Source organism: Mustela erminea, chromosome 2, assembly GCF_009829155.1.
Source record: "Mustela erminea isolate mMusErm1 chromosome 2, mMusErm1.Pri, whole genome shotgun sequence".
Lineage (NCBI taxonomy): Eukaryota > Metazoa > Chordata > Mammalia > Carnivora > Mustelidae > Mustela > Mustela erminea.
The window spans coordinates 140,301,178-140,324,185 of record NC_045615.1 but is presented as its reverse complement, the minus strand read 5'-3'; positions in this window follow the sequence as shown (position 1 = coordinate 140,324,185).

Below are 23,008 nucleotides of genomic sequence, written 5' to 3'. Positions count from 1 at the left end.
TATGCAAACAATGAGTCATACAACACTATATCGGAAACAAATGATGTACTGTATGGTGACTAACATAACATAATAAAAAAAGTGCTTTTAATGATGATAACTGTGGCTTTCATAGGGAATGTTTTATCTAAAAATAAAGCACATGCATGGACTTCACGACACATAAATATAAATAGTTTGAGCCCCTTGACCCACTCTTTTCACTGTTCTTAGGGTCATCCAGGGCCTCCTCACTGGCCGGTTCTCTGGGCTAAGCTTCCCGAAATCATGTAATAAGCAGCAGTGGACATAGACGCTAACTCATTCCCTAAGTAGCTTTTCGTGACTCCCAGTCTACCAGTCCACCAGCTCTCCCCCTACTTCACCAGCTGCCCTTGCTGGGGATCCCCAGTCTGCTCTCCCAGGGGAGTGTGGGAAGGCTGTGGCCCAGGGAAATGTGCCTCCTTCCCAGAAAACAGCCATGTTTGCTCTCCCCGCCCTCTGGCTTCCCGCCCCCGCCCCTCCTCTCTCCTCCACTTCCCAGGGCTCTGAGACTAGAGAGTGTCTGAGCAACTCTTCTCCAGCCCCGAGGGCCCGCTGTAGGCAGAGTGGTTACAGGTGGGTCTGGCTCCCACCTCCATGAATCCGTTCCCTTACTGGCTTCCTCAGCCACCTCACCTGTAGGGCGGCCATGACACTTGTGCCAGCCTCACTGGCCTGTGGGGTATACTAAACCCTCCAAGGCCATGGTTCTCTAAGAGGGATGATTCTGTGTCCCAGGGGACATATGGCAACCTCTAGAGACATTTTTGGGGGGACAGCATGAGTGGGGTGGAGAGGTTGCCCCTGGTGTGTCGTGGGCAGAGGCCGGAGAGTGATCTTGCCGGGCAGTTCAGTAGAGCTGAGGTTGAGGAATCCTGGTGGCAGGCCTGAGGTGTGAGGAAGGTCATTGTTGTTGTGGTTGCTGTTACTCTTGGTGCAGCTGCTCCCCTGTCAGAGCTAGGAACGTTCTTTCCATTGCTCTCAGAAAGAGCATTTATTTTAGCCTTTCCATCTGTATTGCAAGAACACGACTCAGTAGCACAAACATGGGTGGAAAAATGGCACGTTGAACAACACGGCTGGAAGAAATGAGAAAAGAGAGAAAATTGGCTACATGTCTCAATCAAACACTAACGGGGGAAAACGGTATGTTATCAAAATAACAATACTTTTTACATATGACCAGTAATCATCCCTGCCAGTGAGGCGTGTTATGCTCCCTTTGGAGATGAGGAAGCCAACATTCTCAGCAGTTGGATGACTTGGCCCAGTGGAATGTTCTGGTGAATGATGGATCTGGGCTATGAACCCAGGTATTTTGACTCCACGAACTTTCCAGCAGACGGCTGCCTATCCTCTGCCTGCGCCCCTCTCACACCCCCCTTACCCCCCAGGTTAACCAGGCTTGACGATGTTCTGGAATCAGACCAGATAAAGCATATTTAGGTAATAAGTTTGACAATATGGAAAGGACACGAGGACATCAAAAGACAGTCGTTACCTTGAGATGATCTGTGTTTATTTGGAAATTTTTATTTTTGAAAAAGTCGTAACAGACTTAAAAAAAAAAAAAAGAGGTCTATGCAGAGACCCATGTCACAGTAACTTCCAATCCTGGTACCCATCTAAGACTCTTAAAGTCAAGAATAAATGAAAACCAAATGTGATTTTGATCTAATTAAGGAGCTGGACTGGTGATTCTTTGCTTTGTGAAAACACTGTCGTAAACTGGGAGTGATCTTCCGACCTCCGCTCTGTCCACCACCCCCAACACACAGATATCTTCATAATGTTCTGTTCTTTCTGAGTCCATTTCTCAGATATCTCTTTTTTCCCTCTGCGTCTGAAACAGGTTAGCATCTGACTGGAGATAAGTGGTTCCAGCACTTCCATTAGGGGAGAGACTACTGGGTGGGTGGTGGAAGCAAGGAAGAAAGTTTAGCAAGACAAAAGCCACAATTCTGAAGTGCACTAGTATTTCTCATCAGAAACAGTCTTTCTTTCTTTCTTTCTTTCTTTTTCTTTTCTTTAATTTCTTTTAGAGGGAGAACAGCCAAGTGGTGAGTTACAGAGAAGTGCCTCAGACGCTGGGCCCTCTGTACCGTTTCCCCAAACGAAGACAGTCGTGTGAGCAGTAACATCTGGATGGGGTCAAGCCCACTTTGAAACCCGAACATACAATAACAGCGCTTATTTAAACATTGTTTGTGTTTGAATAATGGCAAGAGTTAGAGCCCGCGAGGGACTTTATTTTTCAGGCGTTTGGACGTGGGCATAGAGAATGTCTGACAGGGTGAAGGCATCTGGAGTCGAGTGTGGGGGCTTTGCAGGGGGACATGAGACACAGTGGGTTCGAGCAACGCATTTATAGTCATGTTGGATTTTGGCGAAGTTTCTCTTTTCTTCTGTATTCAGCAGCTTTAAAGCATAAAATCCCTTAAAAAAAAAAAAAAGGCAGAGGAACCCATGGAGAAGTATGTGTAGGTGAGGATTTGTGGCTTTGGTGGCCGAGGGGCTGAGAAGGCTGGAGATGGGCTCTGTGGCCGGCACTGACCATGGGCGTTGATGAGGTGAGGCCTTCCAGAGCCCGGGAGTCTGTGGGGCCCACAGAGAATCCGTCAGCTTGCTTTGTGTTCTAGTCATTCTCCCCATCTTTTGCCAGGGTTAAAGGCTTTGAAAGCCCCTGTGTGACCATAACAGACCTTCTTCTCTCCCTCCCCCAGAGCACCAACCCCTCACTAGGTTGGGCTGCACCCATGTCCCCCTTTCAGGTCACTAGCGGCCTTGGTCCAAAGGGCCACCCCAAATACTCATACTGGGAATCCCCAGACTTTCTTCCCACCCATACCTGCACCCAACTGGCCACTTGTTTTTGTGTTTCTCCTACTTGTTTGTATCGTTTTGAAGGTAGGCCACAGAAGGTGGTTGACCAGAGCCAGATTTTGGAGTCAGATTGCGGCTCTCCGCTCATTAGCTCTGGGACTACGGGCAGGTCATCTAACTTCCTTGGTGCCGTGGACTGAATGGTTGTGTCCCCTACCATTCTTATGTTGAAACCCAATCCCCAATGTGATAGTATCGGGAGGTGGGGCCTTTGGGAGGTGATGAGGTCATGGGGGGAGAGTCCTCGTGATGAGATTAGTGCCCTTATTAAAGACACCCAATGGGGCCCTCTCCACCTCTTCCACCCTATGAGGACACAGCGAGAAGATGGCTTTCTATGCAGCAGGAAGTGGCCCTCACTAGACACCAAACCTGCTGGCAACTTGATCTCAGACTTCCCTGCCTCCAGAACTGGGAGAAATACATTTCTGTTGATTATGAGCCACCCAGTCTATGATAGTCTGTTAATTGCCGCTGGAACTAAGATACCTGGACTTCAATTTCTCATCTGGGTCAGGCACATCATTGACAAATGCTTAATAAATATTTGTCAGATGAATTGCTGTCTCTTAGAATCGCTGGCAGAACTGTATTAAAGAATGTAACACAGCACAATACCAGGCATGTGGTCCCAGTCCAATAGTTGCTACTGTCACATAATATACAATGTATGATAACCATGTAATACAGGTTAAAAAAGAATAATATTTGCTTATATAATAATAGTAAGATCTAATACATGTATATACGGTCTTACTGCATAACAGATCTTATTCCAAGTGCTTTATTAGGTAATTTATTCCTTTCAACAACACGAAGTAGGTGCTATTATCATCCCTATTTTACGAATAAGAAAACTGAGGCAGGAGAGGTTCAGTGAGTTGTCCGAGGTCTCACAGTTGGTCAGTGGCACAGGTGTGATTTGAACGAGGCCGTCTGGCCCAGAGGCTCCACTCTTCCGTCAGTCAGGCTGTGTTTTTGAGAAGCGAGGGGTGGCTGGCACGAAGATCTAACTGTCGAGGGGCAAGAGGTCCATCCCAGACATCCCAGGGGCTCATAGGTGAGTTGGGCAGACAAGACACAGAAAGATAACTTGATTTAGGGAGCAGTTTCAGATGCTCCCCCACGGATTCCAAGTTCAGCCACCTATGGGATTGTATAAGAATGAGCGTGTTATTAATGGTTCTCAAATCTTCATGTGCATTCATGATAACCAAGGGTCTTGTTAAAATGCAGATGTGAGATAGTGAGTCTGGATTGAAACCTAAGTTTTTTTTTAAATTGTGATATAATTAACCTACCATAAAATTCACCATTTTAAAGTGTACAATTCAGTGATTTTTAATAAATTCATAAGGTTGTGCAACCGTCATCACCATCTAATTTCAGGACATCTTCCTCACCCCAAAAAGAAACACCATGACCAGTGGCAGTCATTCCTTGATTTCCCTCCCCCTGACCGAACAAACTCTAGTGTACTTTCTGTCTCTATGGAGTTGTCTATGTTGGGCATTTCATATAAACTGGATAGTCCAATACATGACCTTTTGTGACAGCTTTCTTTCACTAAGCATGATGTTCTCCAGGCTCATGAATATTCTGGCATTTATCAATACACCATTTCCCCTTTCCCTCCCTTTTTAAATTTTTAAAATTTTAATTCCAGTGTCATTGGCATAGTGCTATTTTACTTTCAAGTGTACAATATAGTATCTCAGCACTTCCATACATCACCCTGTGCTCATCGTGACAAGCCCTCCTTAGTCCCCATCACCTGTTTCACCCATCCCCTCACCCACCTCTCCTCTGGTAACCATCAGCTTGTTCTCTATAGTTAAGAGTCTGTTTCTTGGTTTGTCTCTTTTTTTCTTTGTTCATTTATTTTTTTCCTTAAATTCCACACATGAAATCCTGTGGTATTTGCCTTTCTTTGAGTGACTTATTTTGCTTAGATTTTACTCTCTAGCTCCATCCATGTTGTTGCAAATGACAAGATTTCATTCCTTTTTATGACTGAATAATATTCCACTCTCCATACATCACATCTTTATTATCCATTCATCTATTGATGGGCACTTGGGCTGCTTCCATAATTTGGCTGTTGTAAATAATGCTCCTATAAACATAGGGGACATATATCCTTTCAAATTAGTGTTTTGGTATTTTGGGGGTCAATACCCAGTAATGTGATCATTGGATTGTAGGTAGTTCTATTTCTTTTTAAAGATTCATTTATTTATTTGAGAGAGAGCAAGAGAGAGAGCAGAAGAGCTTAGGGGGAGGAGCCGAGGGAGAGGGAGAAGCAGACACCCTGCTGAGCCCAGAGTCGTGTCCGGTGCAGGGCTGGATTCCACAAATCTGAGATCATGACCTGAGCTGAAACCAAGAGTCAGATGCTTAACTGACTGAGACACCCAGGCACACCAGTAGTTCTATTTTTAAATTTTTGAGGAATCTCCGTGATGTTTTCCATCATGTCTATACCAGTCTGCATTCCCACCAGCAGTGCACAAGGGTTCCTTGTTCTCCACATCATCACGGATATCTGTTGTTTCTTGCATTGTGGAGGTTAACCATTCTGATCAGTATAAGGTGACATCTCGTAGTTTTGATTTGTATTTTCCTGAAGCATGGCATTTCTTTTGATATCTGATTCCACTGTATGAATATGCCACGTTGGTGAACAAATGGGTTACTTCCACTTTTTGACTGTTATAAATAATGTTGGTAAGAACCATTGTGTATGAGTTTTTGTGTGGACATGTGTTTCTGATTCTGGTGGATACATACCTAGGAGTAGAATTGCTGAACCATATGGTAATTCTATGTTAGACTTTTTTGAGGAATTACCAAACTGGTTTTCAGAATTGCTGCACTATTTTACATTCCCACCAAATGTATGAGAGTTCCAGTTTCTCTGCATTCTTGTCAACTCTTGTTATTGTCTGATCTTTTTATTATAACCATCCTAGTGGGTGTGAAATGGTATTTCATTGTGTTTTTTACTTGCATTTCCCTAATGACTAATGATGTTGAGAATCTTTTCATGTATGAATTTGGTCATTGATATATGTTCTTTAGGGAATTGTCTATTCAAATCCTTGGCACATTTTATTTTATTTTTAAAGATTTTATTTATTTATTTGAGAGAGAGAGTGAGAGCATGAGTGTGGGGAGAGGTAAGGGGGGAGAAGCAGTCTCCCCACTGAGCAGGGAGCCTGATGTGGGGCTCGATCCCAGGACTCTGAGATCATGACCTGAGCAGAAGGCAGACACTTAACTGACGGAGCCCCCAGGCGCCCCAATCCTTGACACGTTTTAAATGCATTTTTAAAAAGTAATTTCTGTACTCAATTGGAGTTCAGACTCATGACCCCTAGATCAAGGGTTGCATGTTCTCCCAACTGAGCCAGCCAGGCACCCCTCCTTTTAAAATGGGTGCTCTTTTTATTGTTGAGCTCTGTTTATACATTCTGGATACTAGATTTTTTTTTATCAGATATATGATTCACAAATATTTCCTTTCATTTTAGAGGCTGTCTTTTCACTTTTTTGGATCATACTCTTTGATGTCTAAACTTGATGATGACCAATTTATCTGTTTTTTGTTTTGTATTTCATGCTTGTGGTGTAATATCTAAAAAACCATTGCCTAATCCAGGGTCACAAAAATTTTTCATTTTTAAAAATTCTCAGACTGGAGGCACCTGACTGGCTCAGCTGGTTAAGTGACTACCTTCAGCTCAGATTCCAGGGTCCTGGGATTGAGTACTGCATTGGGCTCCTTGCTCAGTGGGGTTTCTGCTTCTGTTCCGCACCTCCCTACTCATGCTCTCTCTCTCTCTCAAATAAATAAGTAAATAAGTAAGTAAATAAATAAATAAATAAATAAATAAAATCTTAAAAAAATCACAGTAATTCCAATGCTGCTTGTTCAAAATAGTTTGGGTAACAAGAAGCTAAAGCATTTCTTTATCTTTCCAAAGACCTAATGGAATTGAAGCTACTGCTCTCTTTTGGATGGCTTAGGGGATCAACCCTGATCCAGCCTGAATCAAACTGGAGTTTTTCTTAATCTATCAGGGCTCTCCCACAGGGCTCCAGGTGGGGCTGGAATCATGGCAGTGGGCTGCCTTCTCTTTTAGTTGAAAGTTCTGAACTCAAGACTATGGATCAGTTCAAATCCAGTTCTGTAAACTCTAGGTAAACAATGCTTTTGCTGTGTTGGAATTTAGTTGTTGAAAGTGTAGCTTAAATGAGTGAGCCTTTGTTTGTAGTGCTGAGCAAAGAGAAACTTCTGTCCTAGAAGCTTTGGCTGTAATGAGATTTGAGACCTAAATGGTAGGCAGCACTTCCAAACAAATCACAGAGCATGTGAACAATATAGTTGTGTGATTCTCCCAGCAAGCTCAGTTTCAGAATAAAATGCTCCCTCTAATGATAGGTTTATTAGCAGAAAGTTTAGTCTGGTCTCCTCTCCTTTGTTTGTTTTTTTTTTTTTTGTGTGTGTGTGTGTGTGTGTTTGTTCTTTACATTTGGTTGATGGTTTAACCAAACCACCACTTTCAGATCCAGAGCCTCAAAAATTATCCTGGGTTATTGATGTCTTTTTTTCCTGAACAATGGTCTTTCTTCCTCTCGACCATTTCCTTTCATAGATTAAGTGAAGGTGATCCCCACTGCCTGCACATACTCCAGAAAGCCATCCTAAAGGAGGTCATTGGCTAAGGGCTCAACCAGCCTGGCCACTGGACAGGAAATGTTGGCTGTGGACACTCTGGGTGAGCAGAGGAGTTAGTGGGTAACATTTTCCTGGCAAAGTCAGAATGAGTCCAGCCCTAGGGGGTGGAAAATATCACAAGGTCTCCTCCCCTGCCCCACCAACCTGGCCTTCTGTCCATTGTCCTGAGCCATTTCTCAACAACCCTCTCCATTTAGCCTTCTCTGAACTATTTCTTCTTGGAATGTGTGTGATGTTCACTGTTTAGTAAAGAAGTGTGAATGGGATTCATGTATTCATCAGTCATGCATTTGCTCCTTCTTACATATTTATTGAGCCCCTACTATGTACAGGTCTCTGCGCTTGTCACTGGAGGGATTACAAATACTGTCTTTGCCCTCACAACATTTGTAGTCTGATGGAGAGAGCTATTCTAATTCATTAGTCCAGCAAAGGTTTACTGAGCATCAGGCACTGTTCTAGGTGTTGTGGCTAAAGCAGCGACAAGAACAGGCCAGGCTTCTGCCCTCATCGTGCTTACATGTACAGCCAAGAGCTAGCTTTAACATAGGGTGGTTCAGTTAAAGAAGGATCTGCTGTCCTCATTCTCCATTCACTCACTCATTCACTTAACCATTTCGGAAGTAGTTACCAAACTCCTACTGTACACCAGTCCCCCTGTGGACTTCTGTGGAGTCAAGAAAGACCAGGTCCTTTCTCACTTGGTACTTATAGTCTAGTGGGGGAATTCACCATGAATCAAGTAATTATCCTAACAAGCCTGTACTTACAAACTGAGAAAATTATTTGAAGAACACCTAAAACAGAACTGTCCTTGCCTGATGCTCCTCCAGGAACTTACTGGCTCAGCGCACTCAGCTGAATTCCAACCACCAGCATCGGCACCTCTTCCCTTCACATCCCCAGCAAACTTTATCCAAAGACTTTCTGGGTTTGTTGGGCACAGAAAAATTACTATTACTTAACTTGTAGGGTTAAGGAATTAGTGACTTTCCCAGTTACCTAGTCCCAACTCCTCCATGCCAAAGGTTCATAGCTTTCCCTCTTTTGTTGACTATTTTGATAGAAACTTCCTGAAGTAATATATACTTTTCTGCTTTTAAGACCAATATATGTTGAGTGTAATTTAATCATAGCTCAATGAGTAGGCTAATATTAATGGAACGGCTTCCATCCAATATTTTAGTACCAATTGTCTTTACCTGAGTTGATTATTGATTTGGGAGTTGCTAAAAAGTGATTTTCTAATTTTATTATTCTTTCTATATTTGCTGGCTGCCATTCTTTTATAAAGAAGAGTCCCATCATGTATGCTCCTCTCTCCTTATATTCTCTTTCTTTACCTCTCTTTTTTAGTGTTACTGTGGATTCATGGATTATTTTCCTTATTCTATACATTGCCATTATTATTTCTTTTCTTTTTTTTTTTAAAGATTTTATTTATTTATCAGAGAGAGAGGGGGAGAGAGCGAGCACAGGCAGACAGAATGGCAGGCAGAGGCAGAGGGAGAAGCAGGCTCCCCGCCAAGCAAGGAGCCTGATGTGGGACTCGATCCCAGGACGCTGGGATCATGACCTGAGCTGAAGGCAGCCGCTTAACCAACTGAGCCACCCAGGCGTCCCATTGCCATTATTATTTCTTTTCATGCACAACTTGTCCTGAATTTGGCCAGGGAGAACCTATTTTAAATCAATTCTTGTATTCTTTTTTAAAAAGAAATAGTTTTATTATGGTATAACTGAAATACAGTAAATTGCACATATTCAAAGTGTACAATTTGATAAGTTTTGACGTATGTATATACCTATAAAATTATCATCACAATCAAGATGATAAACATATCCATCACTCCCTAAAGTTCCCTTGTGTTCCTTTGCAATTCCTCCCCACTCTTGCAGATTTCCTTCTTTCCCCAGGCCCTCAGGGAAATATAGATCTGTTTTCTTTTACAATAAAGTAGGTTGCATATTCTTGAACGTGATCTAAATGGAATCATATAGTATGCACTCTTATTTTGTCTGTTTTTTTTTCCACTCAGCATAATTATTTTCAAGTCTTCTTAAATTGTAGAGTATGTTTATAGCTTATTCCTTTTTATTGTTGGACAGTATTTCAGCAATAGTTTTTCTTTTTTTTTTTTTTTTAATTTATTTATTTTTTTTTTATTTCCAGCATAACAGTATTCATTATTTTTGCACCACACCCCGTGCTCCATGCAATCCGTGCCCTCTATAATACCCACCACCTGGTACCCCAACCTCCCACCCCCCGTCCCTTCAAAACCCTCAGATTGTTTTTCAGAGTCCATAGTCTCTCATGGTTCACCTCCGCTTCCAATTTCCCCCAACTCCCTTCTCCACTCTAAGTCCCCATGTCCTCCATGCTATTTGTTATGCTCCACAAATAAGTGAAACCATATGATAATTGACTCTCTCTGCTTGACTTATTTCACTCAGCATAATCTCTTCCAGTCCCGTCCATGTTGCTACAGAAGTTGGGTATTCATCCTTTCTGATGGAGGCATAATACTCTATCCCCAGGGGTACAGGTCTGTGAATCACCAGGTTTACACACTTCACAGCACTCACCAAAGCACATACCCTCCCCAATGTCCATAATCCCACCCCCCCCCCATTCACCTATGGATGGACATTTGTTTTCAATTTTGGACTTTTAAAAATGAAACTGCTATGAATGGTCATGTGTTTGTCTTTGTGGGACATATGCACTCCTTCCTTTCTCTTGGTAATTATGTAGGCGTGGAATGGCTGTAGCTTATGCTAAGTATATGGTTAACATTTTAAGAAACTGCCAACTATTTTGCAAAGTGGTTATACCATTTCACATCTTCCAATGGCATATGAGAATTCCTATTCCTCCACATCCTTATGAACACTTGATACAGCCAGTTTTTAAAATTTTAGTCATTCTAATAGATTTACCGTTGCATCTCATAATGATTTTAATTTGCACTTCCCTAATAACTAATGATGTTGTGTGGATTTTTATCTATTTGACATTCTTATATATATATGGAGATAGAGAGAGAGAAGTATCTGTTCAAATGTTTTTCTCTTTTTAAAGTTGGATTGTGCATAGCTCGATTTTAGAATTGCTAAGAATTCTGTGTGCCTCTTGTTCCCCCAGCCCCATTTTGAATATGAAAGCATATAGCACATATTCTTGCCTGTTTTGATGTTATATGTTGGGAGATGGTGGCAACTAACTTGTCTCTTTAGTTCGCAGTACAGATAGAAAAGAATGGTACCCAAGGAGTCACACCAAAGAAGCCTTGGCTCCACCAACCTGAATGTGATTTAAATGATAAGATCCTAGATTTCAAGCTAATTTCATAATGGGATAAAACATGGTGGTCTTGAGAAGAGGGAATGAGTATATTTGGCTAGTTGAAGGGATATAAACTGTTGTGTTCCAAAATGGCCACACAACAAGATATGTTGTCCTTCTTACTGTGTAATGCTGACATTCCTCCTTCTATCAACAGTGTCTACGTTCCTTTCCCCTGGGTCTAGGCAGGTCTGTGACCATAGGGAAAATGACACTATAGGTTTAAAGGCAATATAGTTTTCACCTAATATTTTTGGACACTCTTGGAAACCAGCCTTCAACGTATGAGGAAGTTAAAGTACATAGAGATGCTACAGTTGGTGTTCTGGGCAACACCCCATATCACCCAGCCTTTGAGATAACACCAGACAACATTTGACTGAAACTATGTAAGAAAACTGCTTTTGTCCTTTTTTTCTTTCTGTTTAGTCATATATTCATTAGCTTTTTAGTCAAGTTTCCCTTGATAAAGTCCTACTTATCTTAGCTGAACTAAGAATAGTTTTCATATATCAGCATGTAGAGAAAAGAGAGATCAGTGGCTTTATTGGTGGTAGACAGATAGGTAGCAGCAGCAGGAACCAATCACCCTAGAGCTCAGATAAAACACGGACCTGAGACAGAGTGTAGCCATCTATAAGGACTAGGTATATAAACAATGGTCCCGATCCACAAGTCATTTCATCACAGAAGTATCTAAGTTCAAGAACAGGCAATACAGAGGCACCTGGGTGGTTCAATTGACAATACATTTCTGAACATGGAATTCTGTTTGAAGTGACTTTGACTTTCGGGGTGCCTGGGTGGCTCAGTCAGTTAAGCCTTCGACTCTTGGTTTTGGGTCAGGTTATGATCTCGGAGTTGTGAGACTGAGCCCTGCATCTGGCTCAACATGAAGTCTGCTTAAGATTCTCTTTCTTCCTTCCCCCTCCCCTGCTCACACAATCTCACTTTCTAAAATAAAATAGATAAAATCTTTAAAGTGACTTTCAATAGAAAGTTGAAAATGCATGGGTATGAAAAGTATGTTGGGGGTGCCTGGGTGGCTCAGTGGATTAAGCCGCTGCCTTCAGCTCAGATCATGATCTCAGGGTCCTGGGATCAAGACCCGCATTGGGCTCTCTGCTCAGCAGGGAGCATGCTTCCTCCTCTCTCTCTACCTACTTGTGATTTCTCTCTCTCTCTCTCTGTCAAATAAATAAATAAATAAAATCTTTAAAAAAAAAAGAAAAGTATGTTGGCTCAATTATAATACAATTATCTCTCTGCAACTTCTCTGGAAATCTATACATTTATGAAAAGAACTAATTCCTGATTAAGGTATTGAAAGTAAGTTGTATTTTCTTTGTTTTGCTTTGAGGACAAATGACTGCCCTAAGCTTAAAAATGTAAAGCAAAAATAGCAATTAAAGCTTCATTGAATGCAAAAAAAAAAAGTTGAATTGTTTCTTATTATTGATTTTTGTATGTTTTTTAGTATAAGAAAAGTCTTGCCTTCACAATAGGAAATAATTAGTCCTAGAATGAGTACTTTCTGCCACCAATTAACTAATCTAAAAAGCAAAAGCCCCAAAGATCGAACTCTTTCAAAGTGATATAACTGTGCTCCAGAACAAAGCTTAAGATATACATAGGAATATAAGAGAATTCAGCAACCAACAAGGTAAAATTTGCAATGTCTGGAGTCATTCCATAAAATTACCAGCATGCAAAGAAGGAGAAAAATATTGCCCATAATGGAGAGAAACAAGTTATTCAATTGCAACTGATCCAGAACTAACACAGATGTTAGAATGAACAAATCACAATACTAAAATAGTAATTATAACCTTAAACATATGTTCAAAAGTTAAGAAGAGACGTGAATAGGAAAAATCCCTATAGAATATTTAGAAATGAAAGCTACAATGTATGATAAAATTCACTGGGGTAAACAGCAGATTTGATATTGCCGAAAAAAATATTTGTGAACTTGAAGACACAGTAATAGAAACTACTGACAGTGAAATACTAAAAGATAAAAAAAATTAAAAAAGTAAAAGAAACATCAGTGAGCTGTGGGAAAGATTTAAGTGGCTTAATATATATGTAATTGGAGTCCCCAGATGATACAGGGAGGGGAGAAAAAAGGTATTTGAAGAAATAATGGCTGAAGGATTTCCAGATTTGATGACAGCAATGAACCCACAGAGCCAAGAAACTCAATAAACCTCAAACATATGAAACATGATGAAAACTACATCAAAGGACATCAGAATCTAATTAGTTAAAAACAGCCATAAAAAATGTATTAAAAATAGCCAGAGGAAAAAAAAAGAAATGTACTAAGGAGCAAAGGTAAAAATGACAGCAAATATCTTATTGGAAATAATACTACAGAGAAAACAATGAAACAATATCTTTAAATTACTGAAAAGAAGAAAAGAAAACCCTGTCAAATAAAAATAGTACTACACTACAATCCAGCAATTACACTACTAGGTATTGATCCTTAGGATACAAAAATACTGATTTGAAGTGGCACATGCACCCTAATGTTTATAGCAGCATTATCAACGTAACCAAATTATGAAAAGAGCCCAAACGTCCATTGACGGATGAATAGATAAAGAAGAGTTGGTATATATAAACAATGGACTATTACTCAGTTATCAAAAAGAATGAAATATTGCCATTTGCAACAAACATGGATGGAGCTAGAATGTATTATGCTAAGTTAAATAAGGCAGAGAGAGACAAATATTGTATGATTTCACTCATATGTGGAATTTAAGAAACAAAACAGATGAACATAGGGGAAAGGAAAAAACAAACTGTAAACATCTCTTAACTATAGAGAACAAATTGAGGGTTGATGGAGGGAGGTGAGTGGGGAATGGGCTAAATGAGTGATGGGTGTTAAAGAGGGAACTAGTTGTGATCAGCACTGGATGTTATATGTAAGTGACGAATCACTGAATGCTATACCTGAAACCAATTTCACCATATGTGTTAACTAACTAGAATTTAAATAAGAATGTAGAAAAATGAAGCAAACAACAGAGATATTTGTTTTTTAAACATTTTAACTAATTTACCTTATAGAACACATATATAGAACACAAAATACAACTTCAAAATTCTTTGTTTTCTCAACAAGATCCTAGCCAACAGGATCCAACAGCACATTAAAAAGATTATCCACCATGATCAGGTGGGATTCATCCCTGGGCTATAAGGATGGTTCTTTGTTTTCAAATATACAATGAACCTTTACCAAAATTGACCATATCTAGGCCAGTAAGACAGGTCTCAATTTCAAAGAATAGAAATCCTATAGAGTACATTCTGTTTGTGCAGTGCAATTAAACGATAAGTTCAATATCAGAAAAAAACAGATATATTTAAATCCAGCCATATCAGTAATCACATTAAATGTAAATGATTTAAATATTCTAATTAGAAGGCAAGAGGAAAAATAAACAGGACCCAACTATATGCTGACTACAAAAAAGGCCTTTTAAATATGAAGAAAAAATAGATTAAAAGTAAAAAAAAAAAGAAAAAGACATACCTTATTAACACTAATTAAAAGAAAGCTAGGATAGTTTTATTAATAGATAACAGATTTCAGAACAAAGAATATTTCCAGTGATAAGTCTATTGATAAACTGATAAAGGATTCAATTCGTCAATAGGACATAACGATTCTAAATGTTTATTCACCTAATAACATAGCTTTGAAATACATGATGCAGGAAGCCAGAGTGGAATTTTGAAATAATTAATCTTGTCCAACTGCTTTCTCTCTCTATAATTCTCCCCTCTCTCCCTTCTTTCCTTCTTCTTTATTTCTCATCTTCCTTCCTCTTCTCCTCCTCCTCCTTATTTCACAAATGAAGAAACCATGTCCAGAGGTAAAGTAATTGCAGAGGTACACATCCAGTGAGAAGCAGAGCTGGGTCTAAGACTCAAATTGTCACACTTCTTATCTAGGACCTTTCCTTCTTCACTGCACTTTACTGAGGTTGAACAAACATTGTTCTTGAAAGAGAAGTATACAGAAGAGTATACAACCCTTAAACTGAAGGTATTAATGGTTCATAAATAATCAGACCACTAGATACAAAACAGAATTGTGACCCAGCCACTGTTCCTCATTTTTTGCTGGTTGACTGGCATCAGCCAGCAGAGAAGCCAAACAAAAGGTTGAAAAGAAAATTGGAGAAACTCCTGTCTTGTGGATTGAGAATTGTTCATTGAATTCCTGCTTTTAGAAGACTGGGAACCCTGGGATAGGAATCCTTTTTAGCAGTCATCATATCTTTCTGGCACTAGGTGGGTAAGACCACTTAAGTACAGGACTTTTTTGACATGAATATTCTAGTGGTTGCCATAGGCTGCCTCCTGCCTGTGCTGTCAACATGTCCAATGGCCCTGTTCTGCCAACAGGCCCAGGAATTCACATGGAAATCAATTACTAGCTGAGCAAGAGCTATGGGAGATGTTGAGTGCTGACCCATGCACTGGGATGAAGGCAATCAAATACAGGGTCATCTGAGGTCAAGCCCATGGCTTTGGATAGCCATTTGTCATGTAGAATTGGGCAGAGAACCATAAACACAAGAGACAGTGAGTGAAGCTAACTAATTATACACAACTGTGACCATAGCTTGGGTTGCTCAGACAGGGCAAGGCAGAGGCAGTTAGAATGCAAAAGTATATTTGAAAACATAACCTCTCCCAGCCAGAAATGGTGGAGTCACCACTGTAAAGGCATGAGTAGGAGTTAGAGCAGACGTCTCCAATTTGAAGACCATGGAACATGGGTTTGGAGAGGAGTAGAGGGTAATTTCAAGGTTCCTGGGCAATTAAACCAATGAGAGCTGCATTATGTCAGCTTAGGGTAACTACCAAGACAGGCAGAATAAAAAACAGAAGCTTCTAAAAATGCTTCTCCACTGAACAGTAACTCTGGGGCACTATAATCCAGAGCTTCATGGAAAAGAGGTTGTCAGCCAGACAGTCCATCAGATTGGCTTATCTCCCTCATTTATTATTATAAAGGGGGGATAAAAAGAAAAAAAAAATCTAACAACAGTATGCCAGAAAGAAGGCATATAGACTTTGGAGTTAAACAGATCTGAGTTCAAATCCCTTTTCAACCATTAGAAACTATGTGACTAGATCAAATTAACCAATTTTTCTGAGCCTCAATTTCCTCAACTGTCAGAGGAGGATGATTATATATACCTCATAGGATTGTTGTAAGGCCTAGGAATACTAAGTGCATGTATATAAGGTCCTTCATATGTAGCAGGAGTTGGTAAAATGGTCTTCCCCCTTCTCATTACCACACAGATGGTTTTGGGCAAGCTGTCTTCTTTTTCCTTTGCCTTTAGTTTAGTTTAGTTTTGTCTCAGGGTGGAAAAACTAGGATCATAATCCTGGTTACTAGACCAGAATCCTCTTTCCACTATGGAGTATATAATTTTGCCTTTCCCTCCACCGAGATGGTAAAAGTGGCTTCAGTTCTTGCTGTTTACGAGATTAAGTGTGAAGTTGCCAAGGCCAGGTTTCTGCATTATACACATGCCTAGCTAGTTCCTCCCTAAACTATGTACCTATCCTCTGTTTGATTAGAAGAAACTTAAGGGGCCACAACTAAATACATTTAATTTAATATCTATAAAAATCAATAATAGGTCAATGAGGCAATTGCAACTCAACTGATTGATTTCACAATCAATGCACATACATTATATTTGATTTTGGTAGTTGGTGTAGGAGCAGTTAAAGATGTTTACAAAGGAATTCTGTGGAACCATGGTAATTACCCTGCTTATAATCCCATAGGACCCCATTGAATATTATTTCCCAAACAACAAACATAAAAACAACTCTCAAGGCAGACCCATACTCCAGAGTAAGAGATAAAATCATCCCCTTCTCCACCGTTTACTACCCCTCCATGGCTGAGCCCTGCTGTTCCTATGGTTGAACACCTCTAATCCCTGCCCTATGACTTCCGACATATGTTTGTTTCTGATTTCACCATGTTTACCTCATCCCAATTCCTCTCTGTCACCTACCTTGATGGTTTGGGGTTGGCACTCCTGTCCCCCCAACTGCTCAAGAAGAGCTAAACTTCTGGTATAAGCATGAAGGCAGAAGAAAACCCAAGGTGTCAGCTCAAAGTCTGTCAGGCAAGAGGAATTCCCTTTTATTCAGGAGATGGTCAGTCTTTTTAAAACCTTCAACTGATTAGATGAAACCCACCCATATTAGCATGTAGCTGCACACCAGCAGACTCTAAGCCAAGGGTGAATGATGGTCCAGCAAGACTAGAGAAAAAACCAGAGATATCAGTCAAGATATAGTTTGATTAGGAGAACTTACAAAAAGGGAATCCAGGAACAGCCAACTGGACAAAGCATCTGCTGCTGGGATCTACATGCAGCAAACTCTTATAGTGTAGCAACTTAGCCTGGCAACTATCTGTAGCACTTCCCTTCCTTACGCAGCCAGCATTTCAAGGAATCAAGGCCTGCCCTTTGGACATTCTTCATTACCAGGGAAACATTCCAAGTTGGCTGCTCCTAGAGTACCCAACCTTGAACACTGAACAACACAGTCTTCTACATATTCTATTTAGTAGGAATATGGGGGGGGATGGGATCTCTACATTCTCAAGATAGCAATTAACAGTACATTCAGGGTGTGCTTGCACAAACTAGCTACCTCGCATGTACTGTACAGTTAGGGAGGGCAGTCTGCTTTTTTCAGATTCTGGATTTAAATGTTAAACTCCTCCAAAAACACCCTTGTTGGAGTCTAGTTTAAGATGGCAACACAGGAAGATCCTTTCCCCACATATATGCTGAGTCCATGGTTACCTGTGGAACAATTTTCTCTTTAAAAAAACAAAAAACAAAACCCTAAAGACCAGCTGAGTGACGACTATACATTAGGTGAACAAGAAGAAAACCATACTGAGGTGGGTAGGAAAGGCTGGGACATACTTTCACTGTAAACTCTACACCTGGGGTAGTATCTCATAACTGAGAAGGAATTTGGTCCTGTAGCCTCTCTGAGAAGTGAGGGGTCCAGACCCCACATTGAGCATCCCAACTTTTAGAATGTACACTTAGATAAGCTTCTGAAACATCTGGCTTTTAGAAAACCTTTAGGACTCATATCCTGAAGCCCACAAGACTCTAGAAATCCGAGAAGTTGATCTTGAAGGGCTTATGAAGTCAGAGTTGCCCACCCCAGACCAAGCTTAGAGGCAGCAATCATGCCCAGACTTAAAGAGAAGGAGACTAACCTTCTTAAAGCATCAGTTTGAGGGATAGGCATTTAACTTAACACGCACATCTAGGAATCTGCCTGATCACTCTCCAGGGATAGAGACTTAGGTGTGGGGTTCTATCTTTTCACTCTCTTTGCCATGCTCCAGAGCACTGGTGTTTCTTGGCAGGGAGAGTTTGTATGTATCTGGTGTCCTAATTCTTGTGGCTGCTGGTGAGGAGACACCTCTTGATCATCTGGTCCTAGGGAGCAGAAGAGCCTATGCTCCTGGTTACATGGGATTGTAATAATCAGTGTTACCCAGAAAGGAGCTTATGGGATTTTTTGCACCCGGTGTCAAGGGACATCGCTATATCACCTGGCTCTGTTGGCAAGTGGGGTTTATGCTTGTGGGTCCAAGGATTGTAATGAATGAAGAAAGAGTTCTTTTTTTTTTAATAAACATTTAAAAAAATTTAAATTCAATTAATTAACATAATAGTGTATTAGTAGTTTCAGAGGTAGTGTTCAGGGATTCATCAGTCTTATATAACATTGTGTTCATTACATCACATGCCCTCCTTAATGCCCATCACCCAGTTACTCCACCCCTCCACCCTCCTCCTCTCCAGAAACCCTAGTTTGTTTCCTATGATTAAGAGTCTCTTATGGTTTGTCTCCCCCTCTGCTTTGGTCTTGTTTTATTTTTCCCTCCTTTCACCTATGATCCTGTTTTGTTTCTTAAATTCCACATATGAGTGAGATCATATGATAATTGTCTTTCTCTGATTGACTTATTTTGCTTAGCCTGATATATTTAAGTTCCATCCACATTATTGCAAATGGTAAGATTTAAAAAAAAAATTATGTATTTTTTTGACACAGAGAGAGAGTGACAGTGAGAGACGGAACATAGCAGGGGAAGTGGGAGAGCAAGAAGCAGGCTTCCTGCTGATCAGGGAGCCTGATGCGGAGTTTGATCCCAGGGCCCTGGGATCATGACCTGAGCTGAAGGCAGACACTTAACGACTGAGCCACCCAGGTGCCCCACAAGATTTTTTCTTGATGGCTGAGTAGTATTCCATTGTATACGCATGCCACATCTTCTTTGTCCATTCATCTGTTGATAGAAAGCTGGTCTCTTTCCATAGATTGGCTATTGTGGACATTGCTGCCATAAACATGGGGTGCAGGTGCCCCTTTTGTTCACTACATTTGTATCTTTGGGGTAGATACCTAGTAGTGCAATTACTGGGTTGTAGGGTAGCTCTATTTTCAACTTTTTGAGGAACCTCCATACTGTTTTCCAGAGTGGCTGCACCAGTGGCATTACCACCACCAACAGTATAAGAGGGTTCCCCGGAAGAGTTCTTAAATAGCTATAACACTTAGGGCACAGCAAGAGACAACAGGCTCAGGCACTCAGCCTTTCTATGAAGGGAACTTATTAGCTAATCATTTGCCCAGGGGATGCCCCTTGATCACCTGCCTCTAGTGTTCGGGGGGTGGGCTGGAGCTTGCATTTCTGGGCCCTACAGGCCTGTGGCAATCAAAGAGATGGTTCTTGGCAGGTAACCAGTGTCAGGACCCTTTGCAGTCAGTCTTTCTGTGAAGAAGCCCTCTTTGTTTCTTCTGGAGCATCAGCCTGAGGAGCAGGCTTTGGGTTTGGCATACATTTAGTGGCCTGTGAAGCTTCTCTCAAGGAACGTAGGCTGTGGATGCCATCTTGGCACACTCCCTCTGTTTTGTTGTAACTTGCTGGTATCATTCAGAAGAGAGCTTATACACTTATCTGGAGCCCCAATTTCTGCAGCTGCCACTCAGAAGACATGTCCAGATGGTTAGCTCTGGTAGCCGGTAGGCTTATTCCTACAGTCCTATAGGACTGTATTTATTCGCATACTTTAAAAAGCTGATGCCTGAGGGTCTGGCTTTCAGTCAGTCTGAATCTAAATGCTGAGATCCTCCCTTTTGGGACACTGACAGGTCTTGGCACATCCTCAACCACTGGGAGCCATTTAAAATATAATAGGCTGCTGGATAAGCACAGAGGTTTGAGAGACAGGCAAGAACTGAGGCAGAGTTGAATAAGGGTCATCTCCTACATGAGGCCACACCTTCCACACTGGGAGAATTCATTGTTTCATCTACTGTATAGAAGCCAACACAGAGGCAAGCAAAATGAAGAACAAAGATGTTCCAAATGAAAGAATATGATAAAACCTCAGGAAAAAAAAAAAACTTGATGAAACAGAGATAGATAATTTACCAGATAAAGAGTTCAAAGTAATTGTTGTAAAGATGCTCACCGATCTCAGAAGAAGAATCGATGATTATAGAGAGGATTTCAAAAAAGAAATAGAAAATACAAGAAAGTACCAAGTAGAAGTCACAAAGCTGAAGAATACAGTAGTTGAACTAAAAATACACACTACAGAATTTCAGCAGCAGACTAGATGAGCAGAAGAAAGGATCAGTCAACTTGAAGACAAGGCAGTGGGATTCAATCAATTAGATAGGCAAAAAGAAAAAAAAGATGAAGAAAAGTGAAGAGTGCTATAGGACAACATGAAATGGACTAACATTTACATCATAGGGCTCCCAAAAGGAGAGGAGAGAGAAAAGAGGAAGAAATCTTACTTGAAGAAGTAATGGCTAAAAAAATTCCTTAACCTAAGGAAGGAAGCAGACATCCAGATCCAGGAATCCCAGAGAGTTCCAAATAAGAGGAATGCAAAGAGACTCACACCAAGACACAGTATAATTAAAACATCAAAAGTTAAAGATAAGGAAATAATATAAAAATCAGCAAAAACAATTTGTTACATACAAGGGAACTCCCATAAGACTACCAGTGGACTTTTCAGCAGAAACTTTGCAGACCAGAAGAGAGTAGCATGATATCTTCAAAGTGCTGAAAGAAAAAAAAAAAAACCCTTTCAACCAAGAATATTCCACCTGGCAAAGTTACTACTCAGAAGTGAAGACAAGGTAAAAAGTTTTCCAGACAAGTGAAAGCTAAAGGAGTTCATCACCACTAAACCAGCCTTATAATAAATGTGAAAGGGACTTCTTTAAGCTATAAAGAAAAGGTGCTAATTAGTAATAAGAACACATATGAAAGAATAAATATCATAGAAAAAATAAATAAATGGTAAAGGCAGTGAATTAATCACTTATAAAGCTAGTATGAAGTTTAAAAGATAAAAATAGTAAAAATAATTGATTTGAATAATTAGTTAAGGGATACACAAGATAAAAAAGATATAGAATATGACATCAAAAACATGAAACATGCTGGGGTGCCTGGGTGGCTCAGTCAGTTAAGCGTAGGAATCTTGGTTTCAGCTCAGGTCATGATCTCAGGGTTGTGAGATTGAGCCCCATGTTGGCTCCATGCTCAGTGGGGAGTCTGCTTGACATTCTCTCTCCCTTTCCTTCCCCCTGCTCATGTGAGCATGCTATCTCTCTCAAATAAATAAATAAAATCTTGAAAGAAAAACGACCTTGACATTTATTTTATTTGTTGTATTTTTTTTTAAAGATTTATTTATTTATTTGACAGAGAGATCACAAGTAGGTAGCGAGGCAGGCGGGGAGAGAGAGAGAGAAGTGGAAGCAGGCTCCCTGCTGAGCAGAGAGACCAATGCGGGACTCGATCCCAGGACCCTGAGATCATGACCTGAGCCAAAGGCAGAGGCTTAACCCACTGAGCCACCCATGTGTCCCCGACCTTGACATAAAAAAAAAATATATACAACATACAGTGGGAAGATAAGAATAATAATGCTGAATTATACAATAGGATTAAACTTAAGTTGTTACCAAGTTAAAATAGATTATCACAGATACAAGTTGTTATATTCAAGCCTCATGGTAAGTACGAAACAAAAAACTTATAGTAAATACATAAAAGATAAAGAGAAAGGAACCTAAGCATATCTCTAAAGAAAGTCATCAAACCACAAAGGAAGAGAACCAGAGATGAAAGGACCAGAGAGGAACTACAAAACACTCAGAAAACAATTTAAAAAGGGCAATAAGCACATACCTCTCAATAATTATTTACATGTAATTTAAACACATAGAGTGGCTGATTGGATTAAAAACCAACCAAACAAATAAAAACAAAGCCCATCTATTTGCTACCTACAAGAGACTCACTTTGAATGTAAAGACACATTCAGACTTCAGTGAAGGGATGGAGGAAGCTATTTCAAGCAAATGAAAACAACAACAACAAAAAGCTGCAATAATTCTGCTTATACCAGACAAAACAGACTTTAAACAAAGACAATAATAAGAGACAAAGTAGGGTGTTATATAATGATAAAAGGATAATCAAATTATGTAACATTTGTAAACATTTATGCACTCAACATAGGAGTACCTAAATATGTAAAGCAAATATTAACAGATCTAAGGGGAGAAATACAGTAATAAAGGACTTTAGTAGAAGTATATATAGTGTATATATAGAAATATAGTAATAGAAGACCTCACTTACATCCATGGGTAGATTGTCCATACAGAAAGTAAATAAGGAAAACATTGGTCTTAAATGATATGTTAACACAGATGGACTTAACAGATATTTATAGTCATTTCATCCAAAAGCAACAGAATACATTTTCTTCTCAAGTGCATATGGAACATTCTCCAGGACAGATCATATGTTAAACCACAAAACAAGTCTTGATACTTGAAATAATCTCAAGCATCTTTTTGGACCACAGTGGTATGAA